At 37.2% G+C, this 13164-nt stretch overlaps 1 protein-coding gene across 4 annotated transcripts in view; it reads left to right on the top strand.

Moving 5' to 3' along the window:
• The first annotated feature begins 278 nt into the window (after positions 1 to 278).
• The window catches only part of LOC150110083 (contactin-like), a 690381-nt gene continuing 677495 nt past the window's right edge, over positions 279 to 13164 (top strand). For 2 of the 4 annotated variants that reach the window (XM_090391236.1, XM_090391210.1), the window contains exon 1: positions 279 to 369. The gene's annotated coding sequence lies outside the window, so the exon portion shown is untranslated. Of the gene's footprint in view, positions 485 to 13164 lie in introns of all 4 variants that reach the window. The other 2 variants (XM_090391218.1, XM_090391227.1) reach the window with 2 other exon arrangements.

The raw sequence follows: 13164 nt of genomic DNA, 5'->3' as shown, positions 1-13164 counted from the left end.
CAAAAAATCAAACAATCTAACATCCTTCCATACACAAAAGAAAAAAAAAGGAGTAAATATATAATTATTCGTTTTCTTTTCGAAAGACATATGGCTAGAAAGACTAAATAAATTATATATGAGGATTAGGGAATGTAAAAGAAACATGGTTTAAACAGGAATAAAAGAAACACATTCAACTACTACATGAGAATAGGTTAAGTGGAACTGACTAGAAAGGAGGTTTGATTGCGTTTCCTGAAGATTACACAATTCTAAAACATTCTAAGTTATCATGACTATGATCAGTTGGCGCAGCTAGGATGTAAAACAGAAGCATATGATAGCATCGTCGGGAAGTGCAAAATATTCCATTAAAAGAAGTTAACTGTGAGTAATTTGAAGAAAAGAGCACAGTGAGTCGTTTGTATAAGTAATATATTGTACTATTTCAGGTGCGATTTTTATTATTATGATTATTTAGTGACTTCCGGAGGAATATGAGGTGAGAAGGTCATTACTAAACTTTTAACTCGGGTCAGATTAACAAACTGATAGCGCGGCCCATGCTTCACATAGGATTTCTTTTTTTATGTTCGCGAGCCGGAAGATAAACTATAATTATTATTTTTATTTTAATATATATTTTATTTAAAAATAATTGTGTGTGTATGTGTCTTCTTTAATGAACCCAAAAAAGACGAAAATATCCTTGATAGTTACAGCGATAGCTACTTCCAACCTTGGAAGTGTATATATACTTCATTTTTGAGTATATACAAAATAATTGTATTTCTGTTTCATATGATACCAATTTTTAAAAATAGTAGTGTGTGATTAAGCAATATCTCTTATTTTGGCTGGTTTTTCTTACAAGTGTAGGATTCACTTTTTGTTTTCTGCATTATTTTATTTTATTTTTTATTTAAAAATTTTATTTTTTATTTAAAAAAAGGTCAATCATTTGTTATAGTAGTATATTTTTTTTCTCACTTAAAAACTGCAGTCCCTCTTCCCGCATTAAGTGGTACAGTATATCGAAATCCTTCAGATCTAGATATATAGTTAAAGAAAGCAATATTATTAGTACAGCACTATATATGCCACACGGATGCAGAAAGGTAAGACGAAAGACTTAATTATTGTTGTAAGTCTTAGTCGGCAGTGACTGCCAACTTGGCACCAAAGATCCGAGAAGCGAAAAGTATTCTATATGAGTGGAAGTGAAGGAATTGTTAGACGAAGCAAAAAAAGCAGAGTTAGAAGGTGAAGATTGCAAGCCTCTTGCCACGTTGTGATAGATGCGAATTGAGAAGGAGGAGGGCGTTGATAACAAACGAATAAATACGGAAGTTGTGCAGAAGTAATAATGTAGGATTTATGGACTTATAGTCTGAGTTTGACGGAAAGAAGGATTTGTATAATGCTGACCAGCTGAACCTAAATGGGTTTGATGTTAGGTGTGTAGAGATAGAGAGCTTGGTTCACTGATTATGCTGAAGCGCAAATTCAGGAAAATTTAAACAGTTAGGGTGGATGCAGGTGTGTGTGTGTGTGTGTGTGTGTGTGTGTGTGTGTGTGTGTGTGTGTGTGTGTGTGTGTGTGTGTGTGTGTGTGTGTGTGTGTGTGTGTGTGTGTGTGTGTGTGTGTGTGTGTGAAGGCACCACTTGAGGCAAGTAAGTATGAAGACATCCATAAATCGAATGATTGATGTGAATGAACAAAAAATGTGTAATCTAGTATTTCAAGCATAATATTTGAATAGGGTAGTCAATTTAGTAATTTAGTATAAAATATATAATAAAAAAGTAAATGCAGTTGGGGGCCTAAAGGGATGCTCCAGTTTCTGTATACTAATGCTATAGGTATCAGGAACAAGACAGAGGAATTTTTGGTATTAGTTAGTGCAACCTCGCCAAAAGTAGTTGCTATTGGTAGGACTAAGCAAACTGCAGATGATGCAGTTACAGAGATAGAATATGCTGGATTTAGTATTTTCAGGGGGATGGGGGATACTGTTGAATATAGCAGAGATAAATTGCAGCCAAAATAAACAAGAGATAGACTGGATGGTGGCTGTTAATTTAATTTGAATCAGCCTAGTGTGAGATCATGGCTAATCAGACAATATATAGTTGGTTGCTACTATATGGCAGGTGGTTCCCGCATGATTTAGAAGACTTGCATCAACAAATTAGTACAATGATTGCAAGTCTACTGATTATTATGGGGAATTTACCTTGGAGATATAGACTGGAAAGAAGGAAGATCACTTGACAAGAAGGAAATGGAATTTATATACACCTACTGAAGAGATAATTACTTGAAGCAGTATGTAATGGAGGGGACTAGCTGTGTGAGGATATTGGGCCTAGTCATAGGATCAGAAGAGCCATCCATAACCAAGGTGGCCACATTGCTTCAGATTGGGGGAAAGTGACCATGTTGTGATATTCTGTCAAGAAGTTATTATATATTATATATATATATATATATATATATATATATATATATATATATATATATATATATATATATTTTATTATATATATATTATATATTATATAATTTTATTATATATATATATATAATAAAAGGCAGGTGATTATTACAAGCTTAGGAGGAAGCTTGAAGTTCGCCATAGCATAAAAATGGCAAGGGAAGGATGTTAGTAGGGCATGGGAGATAGTTAAAGGGCATCTAGAAGAAGCAATATTAAATTGCATACCTAAGGTAAGGAAGGTAAATCAAGTAGGAGTTAAATTGGTTGTGAGTTTTATTTCTTTTTCAATGCAAAGCATGGAGCTAAAAAATATATATATATATATATATATATGTGTGTGTGTGGGTGGGTGGGTGTTGTGGAGAGCATGCTCATGATCAGTACAAAGGTCAGGCAAAGAAGATGACCAGCATGGTAAGGACGCTAAATCAGATTACACGATATAACTAGCTGGGCAGGCCAAAGGAAATTCCAAAGAGTTCTTTTGTTATGTGGCAAGTAAGGGAAAGAATGACTATGGAAAAATATACTTTATGAGTACTGATGACAACGAGGTGACAGAAGATAAAATAGTTGAGACACTGAGTGGCCACTTTACAAGGGTATATCATCCAAGTGAGGTTAATGTTGTAACAGACATTACAGAAACTTACTTGAGAACAGAGGCGAATAAATTGAAGGTTCTTAGGATATATGCAGAATCGCAATGTAAATACAGTTGTGGGATTGGATGGGATATCAGTTTGAGTTTTAAGAGAATGTGAAAGAAAACTGGTAATGCCTCCGAGTAGGCTGTTTAACTTAAGTGTCAGTCATATCTCTGGCATAGTCGCAAGGGAGTGGAAGGAGAGTAAAATAATATCCTTGCATAAAAGGGACAATAAGACTGCAGTAACAAATTACAGAACAATCAATATCGGACTAGTGTAAAAGATTGGCCGATAAGATTCAATAACGGGTGGATAAAAATATGATGCTCTATCAGGGGAAATATGGCTTGGGAAGAGTTCGTCACGCCTTCGAAATTCACTGACTTTTTAGAATAGAGTGATAGCTGAGTTGGATAAAGGAAATAAATGATGATTCTGTTGGATTTTGCAAAGGTATTTGACAGAATACTATATGGAACATACAAATTAGAACAAATGATGATGGATATAAACACTGGTTATTTGAATAAGAGGATAGCTGCTGGACAGATCTTAACAAATGGTATATGAGGAACAAATTCCAAGCAAAAGTTGGTGACTAGTGGTGTGCAGTAAGGTTCAGTGCTAGGACCACTTTTGCTTATTTTGCATATAAATGATATAGGAAATAATAATTTGTTTGCTAATGATGGAAAGTTAGGATGAGTTAAGTAGGTCGTCATTATGACAAAAGATAATGAATGTCAGTTTAATGTTGAGAAATGTAAAGTTACGCATATTGCGAGAAATCAGTTACAAACTCTGCACCACATGGATTTAACTGCAATTCAGGAAACCAATGAAGCTAGAGATTTAGGGATGGTTGCAGACAGAGAGTAGAAGCTTAAGGGACATATTTTTAAGGTTGCTAAGATAGCTCATACGAGTATTTGGCTAATGAAGTACACATTAACAAGTAGAGATAAGAAAGTTATTATTCCTCTTTATGAGGCCTTGATACATCCATATCTGAATTACTGTGTTAAGGTCTGATTTCCTGGGTTTCTTGGAAATTAGGAAGCAGTGGAGAAGATTCAGAGATGAGTAATAAGATGATGAGTGGTCTGTAGAATGGTGCCTATGAGGGCGTGTGGATTGCAGAAGTTTGTTGACAAGCGGAAAAGAATTGATATGATTAAAACATTTAAGTTACTCAAATGATTTTATAGGAATGATACAAGGGAAATGTTTCTACACTTGCGAGAGGATGCAGAACAAGAGATCATCCCTGGAAGTTGGGTAGAAGTGTGGTCAGTAGGGGGGGGGGGCGTGAGGACTATATTTTTCTCTAGGAGAGTTGTGAATGAATGGAATGGGTGGAGTGAGTCAGTTTTGAGTGCTTTGTTTGTTAATATTTTCAAAGGAGAGGTATGATAGATTATGTAGATAGTTTGGGTCTCCTACGTTGAATCTTTGTATTCCATGGAGATGCCTATGCAATAATTATAATAATAATATACAGCGCTACTAACAGTTCACTCACACATTAACACTCCTCCCTCTCTCTCTCTCTCTCTCCAACGCGACATATGAACCTAAGCAACTTAACGATATACTTCTACCAGAATTCAATTATAGTAAAACACGAGTGCAAATCATAACGAACCAAGAATTTACCCTAACCAGTATTTTTTTTTATTCGTGTGGGATTTTCCCTTTCCTACCATCCCTTATGATTGAGCCCTCCTAATGAGGAATTAATTATGTATTTTTATGAATGTTGATCCATGTGTGTTCATGGGCCGGTTTGCCTGTTCTGAGAGACCAAAAACCCGATTTTCCGGGTGAAAAAAACCCTTTACTTCCGTAGACCGACTAAGTCACCTTTAGTTAAAAAAGGTCAAATGAAAGTTCCTCACGTCATGGATGGGAATCGAACTCAGGTCTCTCCGACCAAAGGACTTTGTCTATACGGACTGAGCTACGGAGGATCTACCTTATGGTTGGAATCTGCTGATGCATGACAGGAGGGAATTACATCACTTTTCAGCACTCCCTTATCTTTTCTGTCAGTTTGGGTGGTCTTCCTGACTAATTTTCGAGTTTGTTTATGCTACCATGTTTTCAACTTTTAATAACATCAGCCTGTGTAGCTCAAGAGAAGTGGTGTTTGCACTTCACAGCGCTTGACCACAAGAATAAAGACTTGGGGTTCAAATCTAGTTGCCGACTAGAGGAACATTTTCTAAGCCTTTTTTCGACCGGTTCCCGAGTTAGTCGATCTCTGGCACGGGAAAGCGGATTGTTTCTCCCGGAAACTCGGGTTTTTCCCCTAAACTCAAGAAAATCGGCCAAAGAACCCACACTATTTTGACATTAAAAATATTGTGTTAGGGTTAGGGATCATGAGATGGCGGCACTTACTAGCCAGCGCCTTTACTGCGTACTGATAATTAGTGATAGTCTTGGGCCAGCTATCTCTGATTGGCTACCAGTGGATATTGAACTTCCCCTTGGTCTCTAAAAGTTAGATAGGGCTAACGCCTCGCCTACTCCCTATAGAGAATAAAATACAGCCGATTTTTTGTAGTTTCTAAGGGGGGGGGGTATATATGTAGAATTATAAGGAGGGTGATTATTTGAATCTCCATAGTCAACTAGTTTCGATGGAATTGGAAGAAGTACTGAGAGAGAGAGAGAGAGAGAGAGATTCAAAATATGGCAACACATATTGCCATCTGCTTCAGTGTCTTATCAGTTCTATAAATCTCCTGTTAGGATTACCAACCACCTTCCTTTCGCATGCCTAGCCAATTTGTCTAAATATTTCACATTCCCAGGCCATAACAGCATCCTGATAGATATACTATTCTGCTGATTTCAACCTCATATCAAAATCTTCCTACATACTAATATACATCCATTTCCACTCTATGGTAAAAATTCCTTTTTCTATCATTAGCAGCACGTCTTTTTTTTTTTATCCTTTCTCTCCTTTGAGAATTTTTTATTCCTAACAGTGTATCATCCTCAGGCAACTAAGTTTTACTTATGCTAGTTATCTTTGGGAATAGTCACTCGATCAATGCTACAAACCCAACTTCAAAAAAAGTGAAAGCGTTCCTCAAAAATCACAACCTTCAATTGCTTCAGTGGCTAGGAAGCTCTCTGACATTAACCCAATAGAAATTTTGTGGGCCATAGTGAAAAGAGACTTGGAAAATTAAATTGTGATACAAAGGAGAACTTAATACAATCTATTATAAAAGTATGGTTTCGAGAATTCATAAATAAGAAAAATGTGTTCTACGTTGGTAGAGTCCATGCCTAAGCGAATTAATAAACTTATTAGGAACAGAGGAGCACATATAAATTATGAGGCAAAGTTGGAGTTTAATTTTTATACTTGTTTTCTTGCGAAATTATATTTTCTTTTTAAATGTGGATGTTCGGATTAATTTGTTCGGTACTGCACATCTAAGCTGTGCGTATGTACACGGCTTAGAGGTAACATTCATATTGTTGCTGATAACGTACGAGACTGCCTTCCGCCTCACTCTCAAAGACAACACAATAACGAATCGTCAAATGATGACAAAAACTGATATGAACCGACAGTGGCAATTGATAAGTTCACTTGAATAAAATTATGTAAATTCTCAATTTTTCTTAAATAATTTTGGGAGCTTATGAATGGAAAGTATGTTATGCGCTGCATAATGAGGATATTAAAAATCCATCATGTTTATATAGCTAAATAAAATGAAACTTGAAAAATTTTCGAAACTTTTACCAGAGTTTATGAGGTATATAATCTTAATCATTGCGGTTTCTTTGGTTTGCAATGCTTAAAATACACGTACTGTTCCTAGAGCCTGGGTACAGCATGTATTTTATTCGCCTTGTATTAGCACAACGATTAGGTGTTAACGAACTGATATCTGTATTTCGAAATGTTGGTTTTCATCAGATTCCAGGCAGAAACCCAAGAGGAGGAAAAAACCTTCTATATTCAATACCATGAAAGTCCCTTGTCAGAGTGTTATATTGATCATAAGTAAACTATTTTATAGGTACGTAAGTATTATATCAAGATAAACGGCCAGAATGCCTCCAGTTTTACAAATTAATTTATAATGAGAATATTGACGATAGGTCATCTTTTTATAGCTGAACAAAATGAACCTTTAAAGCTTTTTGATCAGTTTATGCTTCGTTCCACATGATCCCAGCAATATTCAATGGATTCAAACAAGGAAAATTAGCCTGCCAGGAAAGCATACGGAATGCTTGCATATGCTCTTCAAACCATGCTTGCACAGTGCGAGCCTTGTGATAAGGGACATTTTTTGCACGAGAGTCCAGATTCATTGGGCCATATTGTAACCACATAAGGCAACACCTGGTACGAAATTGTTTCCAGATAAGATTATCGTCCAAGGTGTGTTTATTCAGGATGAGAGGATCCAGTGAAGCCTATAGGGACATTCCCAATACCAAGATACCATCACTATCATCGGCCAGTTTTTTTGCCACTATGTAGTCTCTTTGGCTGGAAACAGGTTGGGGTGATCAAAATATTTTGTCCTGTCTGTGTAGTAGAGCAAGCTGTCTTAAGGCAATTTTAAATGTTTAAACATATCTATATAGAAAAATAAAAATCCGCATTTTTATTTTTCTGTCACTGCCTATCGACAGGCTATTTACTAACCTATGTCAACAATCTCTGGACAAACACCATAGAAAAGATTGGCAAATCTGAAATGGTTGCTTTTGATATCGCCAAGCTTTTCACAAAGTTTGGCACAAAGATCTACCAAGTAACTCTCCATCATTCATTCTTCCCCCTGACTTCTGCAACTGGGTAGCAAGCTTTCGTGCACTTTTAATGATGGCAGATGACTTCTTATCTTCTGTCTATACAACTAATGCTGGAGTCCCAAAAGGCTCTGTTCTTTCGCCCACCCGCTCCCATCTGTATCTACGATCTACTCCAGCTGACTGACAATTCAGTTCAGTTTTGCTGATGACAGTACATTCACTCCTCCTTTTCGTGTGACAAACACTTTGTAATGTGCAAATCACCACAAATTGCAAAACTCTAACCTCTACAACCATATTTTCTGATCTTCCTTGCATTCATCAATGGGGGTTTGGATAATCTTGTTAACTAATGCTAATAAAACACAGCTCTCCATTGTTTCTCACAAAAATTAACCCCATTCTCCCAATCTCACCCTCGACATTACCCAAATCTCTATTCAAGAGTTTACCTACTTGGAAAAAATGTGACTCACATATCTCTCATCTGTGCCAAGTGATAACAAATTTGTTATATGTGTGCAACATATAACAACATATAATAACCTCATCTGCATTTAATAAATTGGGTTTTCTCTTGTGCTTGAGATATTAATTTAACTCCATACAGTCCCTAACCCTATACAAATCACAAATCTGCCCGAACATTAAATACTGCTTTCACACCTGGGGGTGGTGTTCTGACAACTCCCTAAAATTACTGGATTATATACAGAATAGAGCAGATAAATTGATTGATGACCCCCCCCCCCGTCTCACTAATACACTCCACTCACTTTCGTACAGGCATTTGAACAAGTTCCTTATTGTCCATCCTGGGTATATGAGTACTACAGTTTGACAAGCTCTCGTGGATGAAGATCAAACAGTTAAACATTATTACAGAAATGAAAATTCTCAAGATGATTGTGTAAAACACAAAATTCGATAAGACAAAAATGAAGAAAAAAAAACATACGAAAAGGTATCTTACAATCAGAAATGAATTGTTAGTAACGAAGAAAAAAGAATGCCAAAAGCATGAATAAAATGCAAAAAAATAGATCAATTAGAGGAATAGAAAATTGAAAACTAAAAACTAGAATGCCAGTTAGAAGACAAAATACCACAAAAACAGCAGATAGAGGAACTGCAACAGACTTGTTGCAACAAGTTTTACCTCGGGGCATCATTTTAGTGATTATGATAGTGGCATACCCGAGGTTCCTGATTCTTGACCATGCTTTACTGCACGTAATATACATATGTTATATTATCTGTAGACTGGTAATTCCCTTCTCCTTTTTCATTCTTTCTTTTTTCTTCTTCTTCTTTTCCCCCCCTCCCCAATGCTATTAGGGTATTCGAGGACTAGGGGGGTGAATTTTCCCTGTTTTTGGTATTTCGTTTCGTTTTATGCAGTGAGAGTCACCCTTCTCTCCTAGGTATTTGCTTCACTTAGTAGACTGAAGTTCCAACCCACCTGGCCAATGTAGGATGCATTGGCACCAAAACCTTCGAGATATGTGGAAAAGACCATCTGTAGGGATGCAGAGACCTTTTGCACTTTTTTTTTCACTTATACTTTTTTTTTGCATTTTTTCACTTGTATTTATGCACTTTTTTCCTTGCAGTGACTTAACTCCAAAATACTAATATGACTGTGACTTATAATACATCTCATGCTGCATCGGTTGTCAGGCACAATAGCAGGGTTCATATAAAGGTTCTGTTCGAGAAGTACTGTATATATCACAATTTTCAACATAAGTCAGAGATATTGTGAAACCAGGAATAATACAGAAGGTGTGGGATTAATCATAGAGGAAAACTTTGCATAGGCACATGAAATATACGTGATCCACAGACGGGTACTCTTGATATTGTCAGTAAAGAGAGAGAGAGAGGGGGGTATAAAATTGACATCATGGGGAATTACAGAGACCAGATGGAATGGAGAAGGTCACCTCAAAGGACAGGATGGTTAGCTAGTTATTTATTCAGGGCGTGACTCAAAGCATCGAGTAGCTGTGACACAGAAGACATTCAAGCAAGAGCTCTTGTTTCTAATCCAGCTAATGACAGAATACATTGCATTAGACTTAAAAGGTATCCTATCAATGTGCCAATCGTAGTAGTTTATGCATCCCAGAAAGAAAAGCCTGATGAAGAGAGAGGAATTATATGAAATCTTAGACTGTTTTCAGTTTCCTTCCAATGGCAGATATACTTTACATCTTAAGAGACTAATGCAAAAGTGGGAAAGAGTATCCGAGTTAGGCTGAGTGTGTCTTGTTTAGTTTGTGTGAACGTAGCACCCATCATAAGACTTTGGAATTTGTGTATGATAACAGATTAGTTATTACCAATATCTCTTTCCAGAAACACCCACGACGAACCTATACTTGAGCATTTAACATTGATAGGTGAAGACACCAGATTGATTACATCCTGGCTCTCCAACGGTTCAAGACAATCATCTCTGATTTGCATACTTAACCTGGAGCAGACTGTGGTGTATACTCTCAACAAATAAGAGTCAAAGTATGAAGACTCCGAAACCTTCCAAGTCAGGCACGTCCCATTAGACTGGATGTCAGAGTGATCTCTCGTGGGTTCACAAAAGAAACATAAACTCGGTTGGATGTTTTTTTTTTTTTTTTGAGATTTGTGCGGAGCGCTTACCAGAAATGCTTTGGGAAGAAGTCAAGGTGATATTACAGGATACAGCCAAGAAGTATCTCTGCTCAGTTGAATTTGAAGGAACCCTCTCACCAGCAAAATTTCGATTTGGAACCTCCTCCTCTTGGGCATGAGGTTGAAAGAGCAGTAAAAAAGCTTAACAACAATATGGCTCCCCAGGTGCAGATGGAATCTCAGCAGACTGAATAAAGGCCACAGGGGATGGAGGGATACGATTGATTCATAGGTTGATTAGAAGGAAGGATATGTGCACAGCATCATGGAACAGAAACGGAAAGAATTCAGTTTTCATCTTACTACATAAGAACGAAGATGCGATGGATTGCAAACACTATTGAACTATTAGTTTAATCTTCATACGAACAAGATTTTATTAAATATTCTACATAGAACTGAGGCCAAAGTTTAAGCAGAAATGTCAATGTGTGAGGAAAGATAAGGATACCAGATATCAGATTCTTTGCCTTAGACATGTCATAGAAAAGTATAAATAAATAAGACTTCCTCTAGTAATGTGCTTCATAGACCGCTCTAAAGCTGTTGACTGCATTGAATATGTGAAACTGTGGGAAGTAATGAAAATAATTCCTCAAAATACTATCAGATTGGCAGCTAACTTTACAGTGAGCAGGAATCCACATTAAGAAAAGGTGTTGGGTTAAGTGATTGGCTTCTGGTTGGAAAAGGAATTAGTCAAGGATGCCTACTCTTCACCTGTTTACTATCTATTTTGAGGACATCATGCATTCAGCGTTGGAGGAGCTTAAGACAGGAATTAAGATGAGTGGAAGACTGATTTGTAATCTGAGGTATGCTGATGATACAATACTCTTGTAATGGCAAGGAAGAATTAGGACGAATCCTTGACAAAGTTAATGAAATCAGGAAGAACAGAATACTTTAGCTCAATCCCAGCAAGACAAATATTATAGTTCTCAAAGGAAATACAGACAGGGAAGCTCCTGAGACACAGGTGTATCTAAATGGAGAAAGAATTGCAGAAGCCAGCAAGTTTGAGTACCTGTGATCCATTATTAATGTGACGAACTGCTGTTCAGAAGATGATTAGGAATGACTAGAACAATAGTAAGAGACTTCTCTAAAATTTGGAAGGATGGATCTATCTCCACAGTAACAAAGTTAAGATTTTGGAGGCAGCAGTTTTTCCAACAGCAACCTATAGATGTTCCACTTGGAACCTAAAGACGTTTGATAAAAAAAGGATAGCTGCTTTTGAGACATGGTGTTAGAAGGCTGCTGAAGATATGATTTACTGAAAGGCAGACAAGCTGACGGGTGCTAGAAAGGATTGACAGAACTTCACGGCTCCTTAAGGATATTGAAAGAAAAAAAAAGTTGAAATACTTTGGATTCATTGAAAGGATGAAAAGAAGGGCTTCTCAAAACAATAATATAAGATAAAGTCCCTGGAAAAATAGGAAGAGTTAGATTGCCAATGAGATGGATGGGAGGTCTGTCTGGAATGACTGATCTTCAGAGAGAGAGAGAGAGACAGAAAGAGAGTTGAGGCCTCCAGAAGAGCATACATGACCACCTGGCAAGGACTAATCTGGCACCTCCCCGAGTATTTGAGCGACCAAACGACATCTGATGATGTCCAGTGAATAGATAGATGTAATGAAGTCTAAAATTTATGGCCGAAGATGAAGTTTTTTTCCATGCAACTATTTACGATCATTCTTTATTTTTTTTTAATAATGCCATCATTTAGTAGACTTTCAATAAAAAATATTCTGATTATAACAGCACTGAACTTTCTAGTTGAGTGTGCTGATGACTCGGAAATTTTGAGTGAAATGTTTGACAGATTGTGACGATGTATCTACCTCTGATTCCATTGGCTTTGAAGCAAACTATACATAGGGCAAATGGGGTAATTATTGAAGATCTTCCAAGGAGATAATGCCGAAGCAACATAAGAACACAAGAAATGAGAAAAACCTGGATTAGCATGAAAATTATATATTTACTTGAATCCTTAATCCAAGTGTAAACAAATAAAGTTTGCACCTGAAGTATCTTCAAGACTGGGCAACTCGTTGCAAAGGTGGACTAAGTTCGCATAATGCAAAGCACATTTCCTTGCCAACATGTATAATCATGGCCGTGCCAACCGAGGGTGCAAGGGGTGCACTGCACCCAGGTGGCAACATTGAGAGGGAGGCATTTTATGCAGCTAATATCTAATTTGGATTATACAATGCAGTATGAGGGGTGGCTGATAAAAGTTTGCACCCGAGCAGAAAATACCCTTGGCGTGACCCTGTGTATAATCCTATGCATTATCAGAAAGATCACTACTCAGACCAGTTTCCCTGTTTAAGTGCGGGGTTACCTCTGCAATAACTCATGAGATTTCCCCCCACCCCAGATCACCCAATAATGAGCGACCCGCAGGATCAAAAGCTCAGTGTTGTTCCCCTCAGTAACAGGCTCACCCTGCCACTGAGAAAAACTATCAGTGTTGGCTTTACCCCGTGGCAGGTTCACCCAACCACCGAGCAGAGCCATTCATATTTCATCTGGGAG

The sequence above is a fragment of the Typopeltis vanoorti genome, chromosome 1, assembly GCF_054136105.1.
Source record: "Typopeltis vanoorti isolate ZY-2024b chromosome 1, IOZ_Tvanoo_1.0, whole genome shotgun sequence".
Lineage (NCBI taxonomy): Eukaryota > Metazoa > Arthropoda > Arachnida > Uropygi > Thelyphonidae > Typopeltis > Typopeltis vanoorti.
Note: the sequence above shows the minus strand (reverse complement) of the source record. Positions and strands in the feature narration are given on the sequence as shown.